Source organism: Aethalodelphis obliquidens, unplaced genomic scaffold (assembly GCF_003676395.1).
Source record: "Aethalodelphis obliquidens isolate GAN/ISIS:26980383/991018 unplaced genomic scaffold, ASM367639v1 scaffold21, whole genome shotgun sequence".
Lineage (NCBI taxonomy): Eukaryota > Metazoa > Chordata > Mammalia > Artiodactyla > Delphinidae > Aethalodelphis > Aethalodelphis obliquidens.
Genome location: NW_020837965.1, coordinates 15,131,824 through 15,141,468, shown reverse-complemented (window position 1 = coordinate 15,141,468; position 9,645 = coordinate 15,131,824).

The window sequence follows — 9,645 nt, the reverse complement described above, 5'->3', positions numbered from 1 at the left end:
AAAAAAAAAAAAAAAAAAAAAAAAAAAAAAAAAAAAAAAAAAAAAAAGAAAGAATAAAAATGTAATAATTTTACATACTCAGGGGTAAAACAAGAGGTTTAGATTTAATCTAAAAATTCCTTCCAGCTGTAAAACGGTGTGCCTGAGATTATAATATATGTTATTATAAAATATACATGTATAATATATATTATACATTATTTCATATATGCGTGTATACACACAATTATACATATACTGAAGATGAAGAGGGCAAATGGAGAAATGGGAATGGCTTAAAAATTAACATTTGCTGAGCATTGGCTATGGCCAGGCTCTGTGCTAACTGTATTATTTCATCTTCCTGCCCATCCTGTGAGGCCAGTGTCATTATTATCCTTATGTAGAAATCAAGGCACTGAGAGATTCAGTGATTTGCCTAATTTAAGTGGTGGAACCCAAAAATCTATTTCAGAGGACCAAACATGTAAGCATTACACTATATCTCTTGTAATTTAATAGAATTTTTAATAGAATTTATTTTTAATTTTTTGGAAGGAGCACAAAGAATAAGGTTCAAATTTGGTTGTTAAAGAGATACTTCTTACCCAAGGATTTAAAACTAAAATAAGATCATAGGAATGTAGTAATAGCTGTATCTCCCACACAAGGAGTAGAATGCATAAGAAAAAGAAAAACTTTTACTTTGTGATGCTTCCTAGTTGGAGGACATTTCTCATTTTGCAGAGGAGACCTAAAGAGGTGAGGAGACTTGCTCACTGTCAAACATTTAGTTGACTATATGCTTTCATTGAAAGAGATAGCCAAGGACTCCCTAATCCCAGTCCTATTCCATGCTGTATCTTTGGGAGCTGGTATTTTATTTAATTTTATTTATTAAAATTTTTTTTTTGCGATATGCGGGCCTCTCGCTGTTGTGGCCTCTCCCGTTGCAGAGCACAGGCTCCGGATGCACAGGCTCAGCGGCCATGGCTCACGGGCCTAGGCGCTCCGCGGCATGTGGGATCTTCCCGGACCGGGGCAAGAACCCACGTCCCCTGCATTGGCAGGCAGACTCTCAACCACTGCGCCACCAGGGAAGCCCTGGGATTTGGTATTTTTAATTAAACACAGAGAGAGATGGATGATTGGAATGATGGATACATAGGTAGATAGGTAGATAGGTAGATAGGTAGATAGATAGATCTCCTAGCCTTCATGGAGCTTACAGTCTTTTGAGAAAATGACTGTGTGTGTGTGTGAGAGAGAGAGAGAGAGAGAGAGAGAGAGAGAGAGAAAGAGAGGTGAATGGTTGGTTTGATGGTTTTTACAAAGTAACCAGTCTAAATTCATTCACTGAATATAACCATAGTCTGTTGTGTCTTCGTGGATGGATTATCTAGTTAGAGGATTTTCCTTAAGGAATTTGTAAGCTGTCTCACAGGAAAGAAATCTTGTCTTCTACCTCTCCACCATCCCCAGCTCCCTCCTTCTCTGCCCCATAGTCCAATATAATTTGATGATGATCCACCATTTGGGATTGTCTTCCTCACTAATCATCTCCAATAGCCAGAACAGGTTCCTGCTGTTTGTGTGTGGATTTACATTTCATTAAGTGTTATACAGGATTATTACACAAGCTTTACTATCCCTATCAATGACAAAATACCTCATTATTTTTCCATATAAAATTTTGCTATTATCTTTTTTTTTGCTATTATATTTTATGAATGACTCTTAGATAGGTAAAGAATACAGGGAAAATTCTAACATTACATTCAAATTTGAAATGTGTTACCATTGTAACAAAATAAGCAAGTGTTAGGCCATGACTTATTACCATGAGAAAAACATTATCAATTTTAGCATATGTCTATTTAGTGTCCCAGAATTTTAAGTGAATCATAACCAGACCACTACATGTCCTACTGTGTGTTCCAGCTTGCAGGGTTCATCAGTATATTTAGTTAATGATCTAAAGTGAAATATTTCCAAATAGCACCATTCACCTTGCATATGTGCCCAATTCTTGTTTGTTTTTTAAACACTTTCTTTTGTATAGTAGAGGACACATCTTGCCCTCCATTCACAGGGCTTGTGGTTCTTTTGCTAGTAGCTGTGGTCATGGATTTGCACTATTCCCTCTCTGGCTTGGTCCACCCTTGTGACCAAGGTCATGAATATGCAACACAGCAAGTGTGAGAACAGAGCAAAATAATTGACCATTAATGAGACTGGACCCATGACTTGGGCCTCGTTAGGTCTGTGCTTTAATGGACTGAATTTTAAGTCACAGGCAGCCAACAGTTATAGACTTAAGGACCAAGTATGTGAATTCAGATTCTAAAACGCCCAATGGGATAAGATCATAGTTTTTGTGCTTTAGGTGTTTACACTAAATTTAAACTTTTTTTTAAAACAATGCAGCTGACCTACTGAGCAATGTATTCTCTAAGCCATATTATTCTGGAAATTCCTGAGTCACCATTTTCCCCATTAATCCAAAAGTCAAGTGCAAAAGTAGCTTTAATCAACATCCAAACAGTAACCAGCAACTTCTCATTTCTACCACATGTGCTACAGTGGGGGTCATACCAGAGAGCAGGTCTAAGACGTCCATGCAACAATAGGCATTTAGCAGCTTATAGATGATTTAACAACTAGTCATCTGAGGGCTGTGTAGCCACAGTGGTAAGCTGGAATGGCAGGTTTTGGGGTGACTCAGTTTGCCTGAAGGGCAGAGCCAGTGATCCGCACAAACTGGTACTTTCACTGAGGTCTTGATATGCAGAAAACTGGGCCATAATGATAAATCAGAGAAACTGATGCTGAATGTGGATTTTACCAAAGAATGGGCCTCACCAATTCCAACAGAATTAAGATTTATTTTGGTAACTGTGTGGTTTGGTTTTGAATCATAATGAATAGCCTTTATCCTGCCTTCTGGAGCCATGATGTTCAGTAGAGTAACCACTAGCTGCGTGTGGCTATTTAACTCAAAATAATTAAAATTTTAAAATGTAGTTCCTTCGTTTCACTAGCCACAGTCAAGTACTCAGTAGGCCCCCATAGCTAGTGGTTACCGTGTTGGACAGCACAGAACACTTCCATCATCACAAAAGTTTTATTGAAAAAAAAAAAGTTTTATTGGACAGCACCATTCTAGAGATTTAAAAAAAGGAAGGAGCATCATGTTTGCCTGGATCAAGAATCCTGAGGGTTCCAAATTTTTAGTACCACATCCATTATTCTTTGTTCATCCCAATGAGTTTGTTCCCTTCTGATACATGCAGCACACAGTCAGTCACCCAAATTAGCTTCATCCTGTCACTTCTCTGCTCAGAAACTTTCAGAGGCTCCCCCAATGCCTGCAGGAGATAAAATGCAAAGTCCTTGTGCCTAGCATTCAAAGCCCTTCAACAGTCTGTTGATCTACTTTTTCAGCATTACTTTTGTTATTCTACAAATATGAATTCTCTGCCTCAGACAAATTGGTTTACTCTCTGACCCCTGAATACTCATTCTGCCCTCCCAACTCACTGCCTTTTCCATGCCATTCTCAGTGTCCAGATCCTCGCCACCAATCTAAATCCTACCAGTCCTTCATGTCCTCTTTAAATCACACATCTTTCAAACTTTCCCAATTATCATAGCTCTGAATGATACTTCCTCTCTTCTGAATGCCTACACCTCTTACCCATTTCTACTTGGTATTATCTTTTCATGTATTTCATCTCCTCAACCAGGTAGTAGCAGAAGCTACCATCTTATACTCTGAGCTCAGCACAGTACCTGATAATAAATATCAATAGATTATTTAATTGATTAGTGGTGAGCTCAATTCACTACTGGGCTAGAGAGGATATGAGAAGTGAATTTTCCAAAGCAGAGACAAAAGGAAAAGGAAGTCTTTTGCTTTGATACTACCACTGGAACTACCACCAGAAATGAGTCTCCCTAGATTTCGTGGCGGATCATACTTCCTCAGGAATAGGCCAGACTGTTCCTGCTTTGATCCTGACCTGTACCCTTCTACAGCCCTGAGCACGTATGGACCTGGGCTGATCCTTCCTCCTTCTGCAATTCTTTCCCCACTTTCACATGACTGGATCCATTCCCTGCTTCCTATATGGAGAAAATACGGCCAAAGGCAAGTTGTAGTTGAACAGAAAAACTGGAACTATCTCTGTCTAAGTCCAGTGAAGATGCTTCTTGAGTCTTATTCATCCTAAGTAGAGACTCCGAGTCGTTGGCTAATAAACCAACTCTAGGCATCACAACAAGATGACTGGATCATTTGGTCCCTGAAAAGGTTTGCCTTCAGGAGAGTTTTTAAGCTGTACAACTGAGTAGTGGTGTGCCCCCTTTCTTCTCACACCCTCCTCTATAAACCAAAACGAAAGAAATTTTGTCTTATTTCAGCAAAAGGCTTGGTTATTTTTATTGTTTTGACAAAGAAAACAGTTATTTCCCAAGAAGAGGATAATATTGTGGCATATTATTTGCCAGGTTAAATGACTATTTCCTTGGCCAGTTAACCACACAGACTCAGCCATCTCATCTGTAAAATGGGTGTAATAACAAAACCTCAAGGGCTTGTGCGAGGGTTACATGCGTGAAAAGAATGTCGAATTAGTTTGTAAACAATAAATACCTAGCGAGACAAATACAAGTTGTGGTTGTTTGTAATATCTAAAACATCAATCAGCTAAACATGGCAAAGGTCAGATAGAAGGCAATTCAGAACAGTCAGGGAATCTGAAGCAGTCTAACAGTTCAGCAGTGGGAAGATCCAAGGTCTCCCATCTTTCCACGCCCCCAACAGGCTGGTGCCCAGGGCAACAAGCCCTCGCAGACTCATTCCCTCCACCATGCCAGTGGAATGCTGCTGAGTCATCACTGTCTTCTAGAGCAGCCGAAGAGATTTGTGACTCAGAGAACTGATTTATAGTTTCACGTTTCACTGCTCTAGCTCTTCTCTGCCACACAAAGTTTCCTAGTTGCACCTGTTTCACACAACGTTTGAAACCTAGGAAATGACCTCAAAACCGAATAGCAGCAAAATATAGAAGCCATGTTTTAAATGGCCTATTGACGTAGTGATTCTAATAGAGGTATTTCTGACTTTCAAATCCTAAAGAAAGGTTGAGAACGGAACAGAGCCGTTCAGGACTTTGTATACACCTGTGGGAACTTTGTATTTTGGGGTACTTTGAGACTAGAGCATGCATTTCAACCTGTGCTTTGTATGGTGATACCACAGGCTGCCACCAAGCCATTTTTACTTTCTAAACGCTGCTGCTTGTAACATTTGCTAGGTAGCCAGCTGGGTTGGGGGTTAGGTGCTGCAAAAGTCATGGAACAAGTTTTTCTTTCTGTGAAAGAGCACCATACTCTGAACAAGTCCATTCATACCTGTTTTAATCAGCTGAAGAAAAGAACCAAATTTTTAGGAACCAGCCTAAAAGTTGGACAGTGAGAAATGAAGATATATCCATGATTATTCTTTATTAGCATGTTGCAATACCCTAAAAAATACTTTGGAATGATATGAAAAAATTATAATTGTATAACTACTTACCCTTTCATTTGTTTGTTACTCATCTCAAAAAATTAGCTTCTTTGGGATTTCCCTGGTGGTCCAGCTGTTAAGATTCCACACTCCCAATGCAGGGGGCCCGGGTTCAATCCCTGGTCAGGGAACTAGATCCCGCACGCCGCAACTAAGAGCCTGCATGCTGCAAGTAAAAGATCCTGCATGCCACAATGAAGATCCTGCACGCGGCAGTGACCTGGCGCGGCCAAATACATAAATAAATTTTTTTTTTAATTAGCTTCTTTGCACTACATTGTAAATAAACTACACTTCAGTTAAAAAAATTCTTTTTAAAAATTAGCTTCTCTGAGCTCTTTTGGGAATAAGAAAGGGAACCACTGCTAGCCTGAAGAAGACGTAAGTAAAGAAACTATGATAAGGCTTAACAACAGGAAAGTGTCAGCAATTTAAACGGAGGTCAAAGATTTTAAACAAGCTGTATAGATAAGGCCTAGCACAGGGAACAATTCAGGACAGCCAATCCCTAAATGGAATCACAAAGTCCAAAGCAAAGTCATCTAGAGATTTTCCACAGTCACTCGGAGGCCTTGTAAATGATAACATTCCTCTGATCCCCTTAATATGATTAATCTTTCATTAAAATGTTTTCAAAGGTCAAAGGAAAGATCAGTCTAGTAAGACCCTAAAGGCGGCTCTGTCCTGAACTTGTACTTCTTGGAACTTAGTTTTCTTATCTGAAAAATGGGAAAGGGGACCCAGATGGACTTTCTCTGGTGCCTCCCTGATTTAGAATTTTATGATTCTAAATATTTTGCTTGTGAAATTTGTGAGGAACTTGTGCAGAATTCCCTAGTAACTAGGAGACCCCTGGAGATGTGAATGTAAATAGAGCTAAGGTCATAGGGGACTTGACTCAAGAGTTACATCTTTTTATAAATGGTAAAAATTCAGATCATTATAGAGTTCCTACTTTGTTGAATGATACTCAGTGAAAATACTTAGAACAGACTAGGCCATGCCTACTCCCACTGACAGATCAATCCTGGACATTTATTTCCAAAAAGAGCCAAAAATGATCAAAAGCTGGGAAGAGGACATGATCTCTTTAAAAAGACCAGAAAAGCAACAATAAAAGGGGAAAGTGAGCAATTTTGAGTGTCAAATTTTTTAAAAAAACATTTTCTTCTAAATATTTATATTCTTCAAAGAACATGATAGAATACATATAAAGGAAAGCTTGGAGATAAGCCCTGCTATTTCAAAAGATTAATGTCCCATAATGACGATATTTCCTTAATTTAAAAATAAAAAGTGAAGACAATTCAAATGGAAAAAAAAATTGTGGTGTTGAAAAAAGAAACTATACCTTCTACACTGTAGACTCTCCATAAGTATTGGTTGATTGATTTTCTTGAAACTCAAAAGACCCCTTCACATCCAGGTTCTTCTTTCTACCTCTGTCCTAATTATTGTTCATTCATTCCTTCAATAAACTTTTATTGAGCTCATGGAAATGAAATTCACTAAACACTGTGAATATGAAGATAAATTTGATAGGCCCCGTCCTTGAGGAGCTCACAATTTAGTGAACTACTTTTCTGACCACCAAAAGTAGCAGGTTTGGTATGTACGAGGACTGAAGTAAACTCAGAGGAATATTTTGTGGCACACTGATTCACATTAAGATAAACCTGGGATACACTTTACAGTAAACCTAACTTCTTGGTAAATGGGGACTCTCCCTCCAGCATGAAAATAAATGTAAGAGTGACTTTAAAAGCTTAAAGCAGGGCTTCCCTGGTGGCGCAGTGGTTGAGAGTCCGCCTGCCGATGCAGGGCACGCGGGTTCGTGCCCCGGTCCGGGAAGATCCCACGTGCCGCAGAGCGGCTGGTCCGGTGAGCCATGGCCGCTGAGCCTGCGCGTCCGGAGCCTGTGCTCCGCAACGGGAGAGGCCACGACAGTGAGAGGCCTGCGTACCGCAAAAAAAAAAAAAGCTTAAAGCACTACATGCAGAAGCAGGTAAGCCTAAATATAACGACACAGCTATGTTATGGTCTAACTTCTTTGCAGCAGAATCAAGTATTAGAGCTGAAAGGAAGTCTGGAAATCATCTAATTCAATCCTCTCATTCGACAGAATAGAAAACTGAGGTCCAGGGAACAGAGGGGCTTAGCCAAGAATTTCCAATTTGTTAATGGCACAGCCAGAGCTCTTATCTCACATTATGATCTGACTTGACACCAAGAAGTCATGGTACATATTTCCTATACCATACACATTGCAAAAGAAATATGATGTACTGTTTCTTTGAGTAGGTATTTTTATAATGAGTTGCTCATTTGGAAGTTCAGATATTTGCTCATTTGGTAAACACCTTTAGAGATGACTACTAGCCGCCTACAGAAAGAAAACCACAGGGCTTCCCTGGTGGCGCAGTGGTTGAGAATCTGCCTGCTAATGCAGGGGACACGGGTGCGAGCCCTGGTCTGGGAGGATCCCACATGCCGTGGAGCAACTAGGCCCGTGAGCCACAACTAGTGAGCCTGCGTGTCTGGAGCCTGTGCTCTGCAACAAGAGAGGCCACAGTAGTGAGTGGCCCCCGCTTGCCACAACTAGAGAAAGCCCTCGCACAGAAACGAAGACCCAACACAGCAAAAATAAATTAATAAACTCCTACCCCCAACATCTTCAAAAAAAAAAGAAAACCACAGCTTTTCTCCTTTTTGATCAAGGCTTTGAGTAAAAGTCTAAGAAGCAGCAATAAACAGCAGCTGGCAACTATAGCCTTAGATCAGAGAACAACTTTTACACGGGTACAGAGCAGACACACAAGTTGTAAAACCTCAGGAAAGACCATTAATAGCATAATCTTGGAAACAGGAATATACAGTAGTTCAATCACAAAAATCATTACATCATCCAAGTCATATTGTGTCAAAATCAGAGAGGATAAAATCACATTTAAATGAAATGGCAGTTCTAAGAAACCCAGAGGATTTCATTTTCTTAGCTAGGTTCTTACGGGAGTGAGAATAACCAAGTAACATTTCTTCTCTGCTAACTTTCTCTGTAGGACACTAATGGAAAATTATGTTCAGAGACAACTTAGTTCCCTTAATTCCTATACCTTCCTTCAATTATACAATAAAGCTCCCCAAATGCTTGAGCCATCTCTCACTACAGCATCAGCTCCAGAAGATGAGGTGTTACTATAGCAGAAAAACACGGGCTTGGGAGACAGACAACCTAGATTCTGTTCTGTGCTCTGCTCCTCAGTTGCTGTGTGACTGCAGGAGGGTCCATTGACCCTCCTGGATCTCAGACTGTTTCGCTGTACAGTGAGGGATTAGAGAAACCCAGACAGACTACACACTAGGCAGACTATGGTACCAGATCTGGCACGTTTGACAGGTTATTTCACTAAGTCTTCTCCTCCATCTAGGAGAGTCTTTCCTCAGGACACAAGAAGCTCCCCGTCGGTCTACCCAGGAGCTAACCATTGGCTCTCAGCTCACTGCCTGTTAAGTTACCCTCGTCTGTCCCGTAGCCCCCAGGCCGGCTCCTGGCACGTCCCCCTCAGGCCTCTCCTGCTCGGCCGCGGCGGAAAACCCGAGCCCGCGGGACCACAGGAGGGAAATGGAAAAGGGCCCTTCTGAAACAAAAGTGCCCACAAGGATGCTTGTCGGGCGGCTGGGCCTCCGCTCGTAAACAGGAAGGGTCGTCTCGGAGGCGGATCGAGTCAGGTTTTGGAGATAAGGGGAGGTTTTTCTTATTTCACCAGTGGCAACTGTTTCTCACAACGTGCCGGATGAACCGTAACGAGCGCGGCCTCAACAAGCCAGGAGGCAGGGCGAGAGTGGTTTGAGATCGCCCCCCGGAGTGCCACGTGCTACGGCAAAGGAACTCAGCATTGTTCTTAAAACAACTCCTTGCTTCCCGTCCCTCCGAGGGGAAGAGAATACGCGAGCCTCAAGCCTAAGCTTTTCAAGCGCGCGCGGGCAGGCGGGGCGGGGCGCGGGCCGAGGGCACTATATCTCCCGGCGGAGGAGCACACAGCAGCTCTTGCTTTCCACGCCCCAAAACGCGCTGCTCTGGGGCCGGTTGTTTA